This window comes from Malus domestica, chromosome 17 (assembly GCF_042453785.1).
Source record: "Malus domestica chromosome 17, GDT2T_hap1".
NCBI classification, from domain to species: domain Eukaryota; kingdom Viridiplantae; phylum Streptophyta; class Magnoliopsida; order Rosales; family Rosaceae; genus Malus; species Malus domestica.
In genome coordinates, this window is record NC_091677.1 from 10,922,950 (window position 1) to 10,939,070 (window position 16,121).

The window sequence follows — 16,121 nt, forward strand, 5'->3', positions numbered from 1 at the left end:
TCCTCGTCGATACGAAAGCTTTGCTACTAGACCTGGAGGGATAAAAACAAGAGTGAGTGGGCCAAAAAATAAAGCTTTAATAAAGACCTTCTAAACGATATAATCTCTCACCGTAACACCTGTTTAGTTTCCTGAAAATCATACTATGCATAAGTATTAAATTAAAAGTATACTAACAGTAAATCCAGAAATATACCACCACACAACATCTCATTAGCAATATAAATAATCATGTACTTAATAACCCATACTAGCACGCTAGTCGAAGCCACCTATGGTGACCTGTACGACTACAACCATATCTTATCAATCAATGCTAGTACATAAGTCGGAGTCACTTGTAGTGATATGTACGACTCATCCATATCTTATCAATCAATGCTAGCTCATAAGTCGGAATCACCTATAGTGACTTGTACGACTTATCCATATCTCATCAATCAGTGCTAACTCATAAGTCGGAGTCACATGTAATGATTTGTACGACTCATCCATTTCTCATCAATTAATGCTAGCTTATAAGTCGAAGTCACCTATAGTGACCTGTACGACTTATCCATGTCTCATCAATCAATGCTAGCTTATAAGTCGGAGCCACATATGGTGACCTGTACGACTTATCCATATCTCATCAATCAATATCCCAGTAATATGTCAGCCGGATCCACCTCTTGTGGCCTGTACGACTGAACCCATAGCTCATCACATATCCCTGCACACGAGTCGGAACCACCTCTAGTGGTCTGTACGACAGGCTGGGTGTAAATAATTACGCTCAACTGCTACGATCACCTGAAGGCTGTGCGAAGTATCGCAAGTCACCTACGAGTCAGAATCACCTAATGTGGTCTGTACGACAGGCTGGCACCTACCTTGAATCCAAGGTGAGCGTGTGGTGCGGGAGGTGAACGATCACGTGAAGCCTAGGCCCTGTCCTTGGGCGAGAGCACTAACACTGGGGTGCAAGGTTATGAGTTCTAAATGCATCTAATATGGCATGTACAACTTATAGACAACCTGTACGACAATGTCGAAGTTGCCTCTATTGCAACCTGTATGACAATGTCGGAGTTGCTTAAAACATAATATAGTAATGCCATCACTCAATCATTCCAAATAAAATGTAATCATAACCATGCATCCCACATTTCACAACATATACTCACCTGAACTTATCTATGCATCCTACATTCACCTTCGTACTTTAAAGCATTCACAATAATTATGCGCAATAATATACTTATGGACATGCCCTGATGCAAATCCAAAACTTAACCATATCGTAGGGCTTCCATATATATATATATATATATATCAATAATGTGGTGTAAAATGCACAATCTATAACACCCTACTCCTGAACTATTAATTTTCAAAAATAATTATCGGTGACAAGCTCAACTAAACACTAGTTTAACTAACTATCAATACTTACGATTCTTTACTTCAATTACTCGATCCTTCACAAAATGATTTATGACCAACATCCAATCACTAAATCATAAGGTTAAATCTCATATTTTCCACCAATGTCCCTCACATGGCACAATTTCCCAAACAAGGCTATTGTCTCAATTATTTAGTCTCATTTATGGTATGGTTGTATCTAATGTCTCATTAGACTGCCTACGTACCCTAAACAGGGATCATGTCATTCGTAGTTGGCATTAGAACTTCAGAGCATTCACAGTAATTATATGAAATAATCAATTTATAACCGTTTGTGGAATTATCAATCACACACACACACACACACACACACACACACAATAGAAAGGAAAAGACCCACTTACATGAGGTCCGCGCTACGACTCTCTAACACGAATATTGAGACATCACAAACCATCGTCGCCTAGAACAATTATCAAATCACGTCTCAGATTTTTTATTGATAGAACACGTAACTTACATAAAACAAATCCTCAAGGATGTTCTAGAATGATTTGTAACTCATTGACCAAAAGTCAACCGTCGATCAAAGGTTGACGGTAAGGTCCATAACCCTACATAACTCGATCTGGGGGATCCGCACCTTGGATTTCCGATACGTAACTTCCATAGATTCACATTATACTTCTAAAACATTATATTAAAGTTTCACTACAATCCAACTGTTGGATCTCCACTAATTGCCAAAACCAAGTGGAGGTCGACACTTTATTTTATGAACTAACAATTCTAATTCGGGAAGATCCGTACGTTGGATTCTCGATCCATAAGTTCCTATGGTCCACAAATATTACGTACTATAATGTACTAAATTTTGGTGACAATCCAATGGTTGGATCGTCGGTTGGTATAATATTCAAGTGGCGGACCCTAATGGAACTAGGTTCAAATGACATATGGAACCAAGGTATTCAAATTTAGTCTAGGAAGGTTAGGGGACACCTCGGCCGACACGCCGCCATAGGTGGCGGTTGGCCACCCCGCCTCGTCAGAAAATTCAACTATTTCTAAAAATTACCAAATTTTACAGGAATGAAGATCTCAAAGAGAGGAACAACTTTCATACCTGCCACAAAGTCCAAAAGTGGACGGAAGGTGGTCAATTTTCCCCACAAAGTAGGCTGGTGCCTAAAGCTTCCCAACGTCAATTCGTCGTCTACGGTGATCCAACAGGGTCAAGGTTGGGATTTTCTCCTGGGATGACGGGATACAAAGCCCAAGTGGTGGCATCGACCATTGCTTTGCCGATTCGCCGAAAAAGTGAAAATGATGGCCGGAGCATCGTTTTGACGCGTCGGATTTCGAGGCTTCGCGTGCCACATATGGTGGTGATGGCGTCGAAAAACTCCACCGGAGTTGGCCGGAATCGGCCTTGGAAATTGAAAGGTCAAACTGGGTTGTGCGGGTCAACAGGAAGCTGAGCTTCCCTTTTTTCTTTTTTTTTTCTTCCCTCATTTCTGATTGGTTGTTTGGTCCTTAGTTTCCTTTTATTTGATTGGTCCCTTGTACTCTAATCTAATTGGTCCTCATCCCACAAGGTGGGAATTCAAATAATTTATAACTAAACTTTGAATAACCAAAATCAAACGTTCGTAACTGTACCGTTATAATTCGGACTCGCAAACGGCTTTCGCCTATGCGTTCGTACCAACGAGTACTACGAGGATATGCTAAAAGAATAAGGCATATGTTCTTCTAGACGATGGTCAACAGAAGTCAAAATCCTTGTTTCTAGGCATTTTTGTCAATTCCCTTGATTAAAATAAATAAAAACAAAATTTGAGAGATTTTTGTATGATATTGTAATTACACCAAAACTATAGGAAATAAATCGTGGTTAACCCTTTGAAGTTTGCATGTTGGATTTAGGATAATTACACGATTTAGAAAATGAAAATTATATAGGGTTTTGCCTCGAGGGCTTTTATATAAGTCCTTGATGACATCACAATATAGAGAAAAACATTTTAAACTCAGTACTTGTTTTGTAACATCAAAATAATTTCACATTTAAAAATCAATTAGAGCATGACACATTGATAGATGAGGGTTTTTTTTTTTTTTTTTGTCTACAATTGAGCTACTGAAGTGTTTTTTTTAAATTTTTTTTTTGTCTTTTTTTTATTTATTTTTAATATAACATATAGTTATTATAGTGTTTAGTGCAATACAAAGGAAGAAAGAACTGGACTTAAGTACTGCTCGAACCAAATCAAACCAAACCTTCCAAAATTAGTTGGTTTTGATTTCCCTAGTGATATTTGTTTAAATCAAATCGAACCAAAATTATTGCAATCGATTCAGTTGGGATTTTAAAATATGTCCAAGCCAACTCCTACACAAACAGAAAGCACACAAAACATTGAAAAGCCAATGGTTTCGTAACAAGGCTAATTTTCAAACACTATTTTTAGCATCGCATACATTTTCTTTATTTCCAACCATCCGATTAAATAAATCAAAATGAAATTAATAGCCTCGTTTATCAATGGCCCCAGTTGATCCGTTTTTAGTAAAGGACACAACGACGTGCCCAATCATAATCACCCACCTTAGACCATCTCCAATGGTGGCTTATAACCTAAATTTTCCATTTTTTTCACCCCCAAAACCCACTTCAACCCAAAACCTAAAACTTAAAACTTAAAAAGGAAGGCAAATACCAACCACAATTTAACATACAAAATAAAATGGGACCCACGGGTGAGAGTGAAAAGTGGGCTGTGAAGCCCACACCCTAAAAACCTAGACGCTGAATGCGCATCACACGCCCAACAATTTCCAGTCGAGGTCCACCCCATGTGGGTTGTCAGCCTCAGCGTGTCATGTACACTGTAGCCCAACGGCTACTTTTCTTCATCCAATGGCCAGTGTAATTGGACCGTTGGTTAATCCAACGGTTCACGTTCAAATATTTTTTTTTAGTTTCATATTTATATATTTATTGAATTCAACGGTTTAGATTGAATATAATTAAATCTAACGGTAAAAAAAAATCTAACGGTTCAAATTTAAATCTAACGGCTAAAATAATTTATTGTATAAAGTTTATGTGGTTATCATGATTTTCATGTATTTTTCAAAATTTATCGGAATTTAAATACTTTTAGGTTAAAATGTTCATAAAATTAATTTAGGATAGTCTACATAATTTTTTTTAAAAGTTAATTTAAAAAAAAAATAGCCTTAATTCATTCTTTGATAATCTCATGCTAAAATATAGGCAAGAAAAGTTGGAGTAGAAAAGTTGTTTTTAGACTAAAACCTAAATTTTCTGAGCTAAATACTTTTAGGTTTTAGGTCACCATTAGAGATGATCTTACATCATGAATTCTAGCCCATCAAAAAATCCCAATTCCAAAACCTTAATTATGATACTGTAAACTTGGGGAGGCTGAGAAGAAGAGGAGAGTGGCAGTTCACAGTCACTGATATTTTTCACTGCAATCTTTCACTGCTCCAAGTAGAAACGAGAAGGCATTGGATTTGGATCGCTTCACACTTCACACCTCACACGCTCCCTCCAAAAAGCGTTTCTGGAATTATTTTAAATTTCACTAAAAAATTACAATGGTAAGTGTTTCGATCAATTCACCAACACAAACCTTATAAAATTCGATTGCTTTTCAGATGAAATCATGTTATTAGGTCATAGTTCACTGTGATTGGGGTTTGATTTCGAATTCGTTTTTAGTTCGGGTTGTGGATGATTAAGCGGGTCGAGGAGGAGGAAGGGACCGGTTTTGGATGGAGCACCCACTAGAGAGCCGCGGTGGGCTGCGGCGTTTGGACTCCAAAAACGGGAAAGCTCCGCCGTCCCGGAACCTCTGGCTTGGTGACCTTTCACATTGAATCATAGGGGACGGCCTCATTAATCCCTTTCTGCAGTTTGGAGAGCTAGAAAGCGTGGTATTCCATGCCGGTCGAAGTTATGCCTTTATTAATTTCAAGAGGGAAGATTAGGGATGAGCAAATACCCATTAGTTATGAGTAACCCGTCCATTTAAATTAAACGGTTACGGTTATGGGTAACCGTTTAGATAAATAAATGGGTATACCCGTTTATCTGTGAAATTTAAATTGGCGGTTATGGGTATTAACCGCGGTTATAAATGGATAACCGTTTACCCATTTATTTTATATATGTAAAACTAATACAAATCATGTTCTCGATCCAATAATACTTAGCACCCAATAAATTAGCAAGGAATTCATCAGTCATTCTCTCAATAACATTGCTATAGGAATGATGATTCTCATCATCAAGGAATTCGCTAAATTAAGTTAAATTCCTTGCGGGTAACTGTGAAATTGACATAAATTCTTTGACATAAATGTCTTCTAAACAATTTTTGTAACCCAATAATACTTAGCAAATATTATATTTACCTTCATTGGTAACAGTTAAAAGTATCGCCGTAAACTATTATTTCAATTATTGGAATGGTATAAGGACTTAAAACATTAAAATACTTAAATGTATGATGAATGTACCTATAACGGTGTTTAATTGTCAAAAAAAAGAAAATTATGACAATTGTTTTTTAATTTTCAAGTTGTTAAAAAACATGTAGACGGGTGAAAAGGGTATAATGGTAAAAAAAAAAGATAAACGGGTTAAAAAAGGGTAAATGGGTAAACGGGTATTAAACGGTTACGGTTAAATGGATATGCGGTTATGAGTGTGGTTAACCGTTTATTTACGGTTATGGGTATGAGTATAACCGTTTAGGCAATTACCCAACTGATAAATGGTTATGTGGGTATGAACATAAACGATTATGGGTAAATAAATGCGGTTACTCGCCCGCCATAACCATTACCCATCCCTAAGGAAGACGAAGCAATTGTTGCCATGGAGTTCCTCCAGGGTAGACTATTTTGGATCGGGTTTAATTCGACCTGTTAAGTTAACGGATCATCCGAACCCAACTTGTTAAGCTAACGGGTCATCGAACCCAACCCATTAAGTTAACGGGTCATCTGTTAACAATTATTATTATTATTTTTTTGCATAGGGTTTTTTTTATTGGGTAAAAGACTGTTTACTACCCTCATGTTTCGTGGTTTTCAATATTTAGTATATCAAGTTTTTTTCGTCTCAAATTCATACCTAAAGTGTAAATTTTGGGACAATCTCATACATATGTTAGTCAAATTGTTAAGTTTCCCGTTAACTGTGACGTGGCGCAATGACTAGGCGTCACGTGTCATCCACGTTTTTTCTTCTTTTTTTTTTCTTTTCTTCTTCTTTCTTCTTCCTTCTTCTTCTTCCTCCGACTGCAACTTTTTTTTTCTTCCTCCTCCTCCTTCCTTCCTCCTTCCTCTTTCCCTTTCTTCCCCTTCTTCCTTCTTCTTCCTTCTCTTTCTCCTTCTTCATTCTTCCTCCGAATCTGGGGATTTTTTTTTTCTTCTTCTTCCTCCTTCTTCCTTCCTCTTCTTCTTCTTCCTCCGAATCTACCCAGATTTAGTTTTTTTTTTCTTCCTCCTTCTTCTCCTTCTTCCTTCTTCTTCCTCAAAAAAAAAAAAAAACCTTCATCTTCCCCAGATTCGGGGGAAGAAGAAGGAGGAAGAAAAAAAAAGTTGCAGTCGGAGGAAGAAGGAGGAAGAGGAAGAAAGAAGAAGAAGAAGAAAGAAGAAAGAAGAAAAAAAAAATGAATCTGGGCAAATTCGGAGGAAGAAGAAGAGGTAGAAGAGGAAGGAAGAAGGAGGAAGGAGAAGGAAGAAGGAGGAAGAAGAAGAAAGAAGAAAGAAGAAAAAAAAAAGAATCTGGGCAGATTCGGAGGAAGAAGAAGAGGTAGAAGAGGAAGGAAGAAGGAGGAAGGAGAAGGAAGAAGAAAAAAAAATGAATCTAGCCAGATTCGGAGGAAGAAGAAGAAGAAGAAGAAGAGGAAGGAAGAAGGAGGAAGGAGAAGGAAGAAGGAGGAAGAAGAAGAAAAATAAAATAAACTTCCCCAGATTTGGAGGAAGAAGAAGGAGAAGGAGAAGGAAGAAGAAGGAAGAAGGGCAAGAAGGGGAAGGAAGAAGGAGGAAGAAAAAAAAAGTTGCAGTCAGATGAAGAAGAAGAAAGAAGAAGAAAAAAAACATGGATGACACGTGGCGCCTAGTTAGTACGCCATGTCACAGTTAACGGGAGACTTAACAGTTTGACTAACAGATGTATGAGACTGTTCCAAAATTTACACTTTAGGTATGAATCTGAGACGAAAAAAACTTGATGTACTAAATGTTGAAAACCACGAAACATGAGGGTAATAAACAATCTTTTACCCTTTTTTTTTGTTAAGACTTGATTGAAATTACTAAAATATCTTCAACTAACGGGTGCTAACGGATCTAAAGAGTTGACCCAAAGTAACCCGTTATTTAACGGGTTCACCTGTTAACGACCCGACCCGTTAAGTATCCACCCAAATACTAATATTAACGGATCGGGTCCAAAATGCCAGGTCTACTCCAGGGTTTGCCTGTTGCAGGCAACCTGCTGAGGATCGAGTTTACCAAGGCGGTTAGTTACTTTATCTTCGAGATACATCTTTTCTATCTTTGTTGTAAATATATGCAATGTTGTAAGCATGGAAGAAAATGCCGATAATATCGGCGATATATCGCCGATATTATCGGTTTTTCACCGGACTGATATTTTAATAGGTATCCAAAGGATTTTCGTCAAAATATCGTGATATTTCCGAAATTATCACGATATTATATAAAATATCGATAATATCTTAGGAATCGACGGTGAGCGCGCTGCAGCTAACGCCGAAAAGCAGCGAAACGACGACGCTGAGGATGTCCTCGGTGCGATCGCGCAGGCTTCTGAGCGGGGCGGAGTCGACTGATTTCGGTGACGACGGTGACGAAGCCGGAGGGGGGAAGATGAGGAGGGGAGACGGCGGAGGGAAAAGGAGTAGGAGGAAACGAAGAGGGTTTTGCAGGGCCTTGATGCGGTGGCGGAGATGGCGAAGAGGGAGAAGGTGAGGAGAGCGATGAGGTGGTGTCGCCGTTGATGTGGAAGTGAGAGTGTGGGTTGGTTCACGGGGAGAAGGAGAGAGTGCAGAGAGAGAGCACGGGTAGAGATGAGAGAGTGAGGGAAAAGAGAGAACTGAGAGAAAAGAGAGATCGCCTTCGTTGATGTGGTGTGGAAGTAAGGGTGTGGGTTGATTCACGGGGAGAATGAGAGAGTGCAGAGAGTGCAGAGAGAGAGAGCACGGGTAGAGATGAAAGAGTGAGGGAAAAGAGAGAACTGAGAGAAAAGAGAGATCGAGGACACAAAAGCAAGGTGGGCCCCCTGGGCACACCTATTAAGATCCAAAAATAATTTTAAAAGTAAGATAAACTCAAACTTAGTGAAAATACAATTTAAATTGGGGGTGGGTGTAACAATCTACCCCTTTTAAAAGAATTTCGTCTCCGAAATTTAAAATCACTTACTAAACTGAAATACTCTAAAATAGGAAGAAGAATATATGTATAAAGAGAAATCAAGTCCAAATAATTACATCATATTAAAATTTGATTAATTTTTTTTCAGTTACATATATTATATATGATAAATTTCTATTTTAAATCAAGTCCAAATAATTACATCATATTAAAATTTGATTATTTTTTTTTCAGTTACATATATTATATATGATAAATTTCTATTTTAAATCAAGTCCAAATAATTACATCATATTAAAATTTGATTAATTTGGAAGAAGAATATATGTATAAAGAGAAATCAAGTCCAAATAATTACATCATATTAAAATTTGATTAATTTTTTTTCAGTTACATATATTATATATGATAAATTTCTATTTTAAATCAAGTCCAAATAATTACATCATATTAAAATTTGATTAATTTCTTTTCAAGTATCTACTTTTGAACTACTCACCACGTTCACTCTATGTGATACTAAGTCACTCATGTATCTTACCATACAATGTATAAAGTGTAAAATATTGTACTAATTCATTATATATAAATGATTATGGTGTGTTTAAACTTCTTTCATTAATTACTACATATTTTCTACACTCACAATGTTTGTCAGCTCGCTATATAATCAACTTAAATCAGTTAAATCCATCATGCAATGCATTTCCTTCCAATTTTTTGTAATAAACTAATAGATAATTGACTAAATAAACATCCTGCAAAGTTTCATTAAAAAATTCCAAGTTTTTCTTACAATTTCCGTGGTTTCCATGTAATTTTTATCGATATCGATATTATCCCGATATTTCCATCGATATTTCCGTGTTTTCGGACTACTGATATTTCCGATATTACCGATATTTTCTTCCTTGGTTGTAAGTATGCACTGAGTATATGTGTGTATAATATAAGTTGTTATCTGAATTGAAGGCCACTGTAGCTGTCTGGTTCCATTGTCATTGAGTTTGTGCAAGAATGTATTCCACAGTTCACCAAATCATAATATCTAATTAACTAATGAAAAGCATAACTATTATAACAGTGCCACATTCAACAAAATACATTAATCGATAAGATACTCCAAATCCAGCATAATCACTAAACTGGCAAGCAATGTTAATGTCTACAACAATTAACAACAAAAAATTTAAGTCCATTTTTAATGGGGCGCACTTCTAAGGCTAAAGCCATGTTCCTTGCTCTCATTCCGCGGTTTTCATCATGATCATTCCTAGCAATATTACACATTTGATACCTTCAAGATTAATTCTTTGAAGGTGAAACACATGCAAGGGGATGCAACCCAATCGCGCTTTTCTTTCCATGTGTTTAATGACAAACCTTGTGACTAAACATAATAATTATGGGTTGCTTGCCTATCTAAGAAGGTTGAACAGCCACAGGAAATTCTTTTCCCTTGTATCCTTGCATAAGAGTAGCCGGAAACCATGTACAAGTTGGACACATTGAGGTTTAACTGCAAAATATGTAAAATGGCAGGGACATTTATGCCGTGGCCAGCATATCCTAAACCTCCCATAAGTAATTTATTGCTACTTAATAAAGAAGGGCAACGCACACCATTTTTTCCCTTTTTATCAATTCTTGTCTAACTGGAGTCACAATGCACATTTTATCAACAATGCTGGGGTTGATAGTTTTCTCACTGCAAATCATAATTGGGTCGGGTTGAGTGCTCAACTACCAATGTTCAAGGTAGTTGTGATTGTTAGCCCATTTACTCAAGTGAAATTAACAGGTTTCAGGGGTTACTATGTTTGGTAGGAATAGATCCCACACTGGAGAAAAGTTATAGGAATCTATCTGTTTTACTACTCGAGTGTTAGAGCTTTGAGCAAATAGCATTAGACCATGCTGTTAGATCTTTGAGAGAGCAAAGGAACACCTCTTTTTTTTTTTTTTTTTGGTAAAAGGATAGATTCAAAGAACAGAGAGGCACAAGGCCAAACAACCGCAGAGAAACAACCTCCGCAACCCCAGAAGATACAGACACAGATAAATAGGATCAAGAAAGACACCACCTCAATAGGTACCAGCGTCGCCCTATTACCAGTGCAACCCATCCCCAATTACAAAGGAGGACAGGGAAGACCATCTTTGTTCAAAATGCCAACTAGCGAAGATGGAGGTTGAACAACCCAACCAAAGCTGCACATCTTCGGTGAAATATTCCTTGCGACAAAATCCGCCGCCATATTTGTCGATCGTGGAATCCACGACCAGGAGCATGAATGAAAACTCCTCCCAACATCCAAGATACGGCTAAGAATTGGGAGAAGGTCCCAATCACAGCTCAAAGAAGGGGAATTGAGGGACCGAATAACCCCTTGTGCGTCCGACTCAATTACCACCTCCTGCACTACTGGACTTTAAATACGCATGTTTGAATTCATCATTTGTTACTTTCTTTGTTATCTGTTAATTTTCCTCTCTTGTTCATAATTATTTGCAATCTACCTTGCAACCTAGGAAATTTGTAATGACCTTTTCAAAATAGTTGTGACCATAGATATTAGACAATAGTTTTGGCCTATTGAAAAGAGAGGTTGAATATGCCTCCTTGTTAAAAAAGAAAGCATACAAAATTGGAGAGCGGTAAGATATTCATCAAAATCATTTAATTGCCTCATCAATAAGTTTATAAAGGAAAAAAAAATTGATTTGACAGAAATAACAGAATATGGAGGGTAAGGCTAGCCGACATTCACCTCTCCCAGACCCTGCGTAAAGCGGGAGCCTTGTGCACTGGGTACGACCTTTTATGGAGTTGTCACTGGAGAAAAATCAGAAGCCTTTTATTGGATTAAAAGAATTCCTTACTAGGTAAGAATTCAACCTTATCTCCAGATGTTGGAGTATAATAAAAGGAGACCATTTTAGCATAAAGCTTGGTGATGTGAATCATATATCATATATCAACATTTCTATATGCGTTGTATAAGCTCCTTCTGTTCTTACTTTTATGAATCTTTAATCACAGGATAAATCATCAGCACCATCGCGTGAAGAAGGTTACTCCTAACGTTGAGATGAACAGCATTCAGCTCCAAGAGGATCACCTTTCTTGCAAAGGGAGTTTCGAGCACGCCAGAATAGTCCTGAGCAATTTTAGCTCATCAGTACAGCTGGAGAATGTTATCACGTTGCAGGTTGGAACGTCTGAGCACATTATTGAATTCCGCAGATAAAAGCATCTACTGAGAGATGTTTGCCTATCTTTACAATCTTTGCCTTGGGAGGCCAGTGCAGTTTAGAGCAGTTTTGTCTTTCCTCCGATTGTTCACTTGTTTAATCCAGGTCAACAGTGTTATATTCCTGCAGTTGGTTTCACAATCTTGATTCTCACACTCATTGAAAAATCTGTAGCAGTTATTGACAAAGTGTTTGCTTACTCTTGCTAGCATGATTTACAGTGTTTCGAGTCATAAAATGTTATTCACAGTGCCAGGATGTAATTTGTTCTAGTTGATTCTTGTGCTGACATATCTATTCTGATTTGAATAATTAGACACATTTAGCAGTTACCACAGCATGTTTAAATTTTGTAGGATGTGAACCAGCATTGTTTTTAAGTGTTTTCTAATGTTTGAGTGCATCTCGTAGTAAGTCGTCCATCAGCCCTTGGTTAAACTTTTGTGTGTACGTGTCATGTGTGCTTTCTACACGAGACTGTCTGGATAATTTGTACGTATATAGAAGTAAGCCAAATATTTGGAGTACAAATTCAGTAGGGATGTCTAAAATAGTATTAGTTTTATCCAAAAAGAAAAAGGGAAATTGAATAACAGCATTACTAAGGTTGAACATATTTAGTGCACCGTAGATGGGTTATGAAAGAACACTTAATGCATGAGCTGGTCGAAAAGGATGTTCAGCATACATTGGTCGTTGGAGTAATCTTTATAAGATTGAACCCGTTGGTTTCATTTGGCAAGTTGGTAGTAAACTCACATATGAGAAACAGTACGGAATTAATGGTTCAAAGTTAGAATCAACATTTCAATATGCGTTGTATAGGCTTGTTCTGTTCTTACTTTTATGAATCTTTAATCACAGGATAAATCATCAGCACCATCTCGTGAAGAAGGTTACTCCCAACGTCGAGATGAACAACGTTCAGCTCCAAGAGGATCATCTTTCTTGCAAATGGAGTTGCGGGAAAGCCAGGATAGTCGTAAGCAATTTTATCAGGAAAATTCAATATATGAGTGATAAGAATGTAGAGCCTGGTGCGCTGTTTTATGGATAGGTTTTCCTGCTTTATTGAAGGTGGATGAAATGATATCAAGGAAAGCTTTCTCACCATTTGGTGAGATTGAGAAGATCTCTGCATTCCTGGTCGTAGTTATGCTTTTGTGCTATTTAGGAGTGAAATTTCAGCATGCAGAGCAAAAGAAGCTCTTCAGGGAAGATTATTTGGAAATCCCCGGATACATATTTGCTTTGCAAAGAGTGAAACAGGCTCAGCAAACAGTGGAAGGAATTCAATGAATGTCCCTCCATCCCCACATTTTCAGGTGAATGGTCGCTCAGGATCATCTGAGTATTTTTGGGAGGACACGAAATTTGGGAGCTTCACAGGGAATCCCAGCATCAGATCCCCTCAGTATTTCCCAGATTTTGATGCTGGTGATTCCGATCCCTGTGGTTTTAAGAGGAAAGGGAATTTATGGAGAGGTGAAAGCGATACGTTTGAACAGAGGAGATACGGGGAAATGGGGTCTGAACTATGACTATCAGAAGATATGTATGATCATCAGGGTAGTCCTAAAAGAGAGAAATATGCTCATTTACATGATTATTCACAGAGATTTCCTCAGACAACTCAACCTTATGAAGAACCATGGGACTTGCCAAAAGATATTAATTACTTTCATGGGGCCAAGAAAATGAAGACAGAGTCTTTTCTTTCGAACAAAGAGCTTCCAGAGTATGCCCAATCTGACTGCAACCCAGAAAGAGCTTCCAGAGTATTCCCAAGCTTACAGTTCCAATAGAAACTTTGAGGGTGGGCCTTTTGGTTACAACCAGTTACCTTATCGACCAATGAATCTACTTCTAGCTCTAGGAGAAACTCCTGTCAGTCATGCTCGTTGCTTTCCTGTGGGCAAACTCCTTGACATCACTTTGTAAGTAGTAAATCTTTTTTCTGTAACTCAAATTTTCTGCTTACTTTCATGATTAATTGAACAGAATCATTGGCTGGGAGAAAAAAAGAAAAAAAAAGAAAAAGTGGAATGAATAAAATCAAGAATGTGAAAAGGCTATATTTACCTTTTGCCTGTTGTCTTTTATCTTCAACAGTAGCTGATTACTATAACTTCGTGATTGTTGCCTGTCTGTTAGTAACATGCCATTTTTATTAAATGCGCAATATGCATTTTTTATCAACTTTTTTACTCTTATCAAACTACTTAGTTGCAGTGTATTTTGTTTTGTCAGAAATGGAAGAGTTCCAATTTATTTTTCATGCATTTGAGAGTTCACAGGACTCTGGCTGCATGATATTTTGGTTCATGTATCAAATATTCAACCATTAGCTGCAAGGGATTTTGTTTTCCGTTGTTTTTTCCCAGTAAGGAAAGGACTATCCTCAGGTGACCCAATTTTATTGAAATTCAGCAATATTGATTGATTAACAGACTACACAATCAAATTGTTTTTGTAATTTTATTGATTGGTTTTGTCTAATTCCGCTTGTCAATTCAGTTCCTGATTATACTTTATTGTTATTCTAGTGTGTCTAATTCAGAAGTACACGATGTAATCTAGATAGACTAGTTTCCACTGCTCTGAAGGCAAAATACATATTTTCAAACGTTTTGTAACGAATGATAGTTATCGAAGTTTTGGATCTAAACCATTATTATCACCAATGTTCTGCTGCAGGCCTGAATTTTTGGATTGTACTGCAAGGACTGGTCTAGACATGCTTTCGAAGCATTACCATCAAGCAGCAAGTGCTTGGGTTGTGTTCTTTGCCCCTCAAAGTGATGCTGATTTTGGATGCTACAATGAATTTATGCATTACCTTGGGGAAAAGCAGCGAGCAGCCGTTGCGAAGTTAGATGACAAGAATACCTTGTTTCTTGTGCCCCCATCGGACTTCTCAGAGAAAGTGCTGAAGTTACCAGGGAAACTCAGCATCTCCGGTGTTGTTTTGAGGTTAGAGAATCCTAGTTCAAATTTTCGATCCCCTCATCAAGAACCTGAAAGAAAAGATATGAGATTATTGTCATTGCCTTGGGACACATCATATACAAAGCCATCAACACCTTCAGAATCTATTCATTCATATACATCAGCTCCACCGGTGTCATTTTCAGGTTCAGCTTATGGTGTTGGAAATGTATCTGATTCTTACAATGAGAACAGGCATGAGTATCCGCATCATATGGAAAGCCCTGCATCGGGGCCAAACTGGTCTTCACTCCACACAAAACTCAATTACAGATACTAGAAATAGACCAACCCAAATGCCCAATGGTGTCGCTGATTCTAATTTTCAGGAGCATAGGGTCATGCAAAGGGAAGCACAACAGTTGAGCATTTCAGGTGGAATTTCTCGTATTCGAAACCACAATTCGTCGCAGCAGGAAATCCAATCCTCAGGTTCTTTATCTATGCTATCTGCTGCCCCGCAACCAGAGCAACTTGAACAATTGCCATCATCTCTTATTGCGCAGCAGCGGAGGCAGCCTGGGAGAACTCCAAATCCATCTACTGGAGAAGATTTAAGACGGAGAAACACAATGAATGAGTCTGATAACATTCCAAGGACATCCCAGACATTTGGTATGCTGAATAATCAGGTGAAGTTGCAGCTGTCAACGTCTCAGTTTGGTCAAGTTCAACAGTTGCAGCAGCGGCAACAGCATGTATCAACTGTGTCTGCAACGCCTCACACAGTCCAAACAGCACTTCAGGGAAACCAACAGCTACAAAGTACTAGTACAAATAAAGCAATAGAAACAGATCCACAGAAACGCCTGCAAGCAACATTACGGTTGGCTGCAGCTCTTCAACAAAGCCAAGGGAAAGGAAGTTGCCAGTACCTGATTATGATTGTGCTGGTCATCATTTTTTGAGAGTGAGTGACAGATAAAATTCGAAATTCAACACCTGAAACGAAGTGCAGTTGCACGAATTTTGCTTTTCCTACAGTTTGATGTAAATCCTCCTCTTTTTTCATAGTTTTACTGTTGGGGTTCATGCAGTTGGAT

The 16,121-nt window shown here is 37.8% G+C and overlaps 1 pseudogene; it reads left to right on the forward strand.

The window, feature by feature from the left end:
- Positions 1–7,891: 7,891 nt before the first annotated feature.
- On the forward strand, positions 7,892–16,116 carry LOC103405255 (flowering time control protein FPA-like; annotated as a pseudogene).
- Positions 16,117–16,121: the final 5 nt, after the last annotated feature.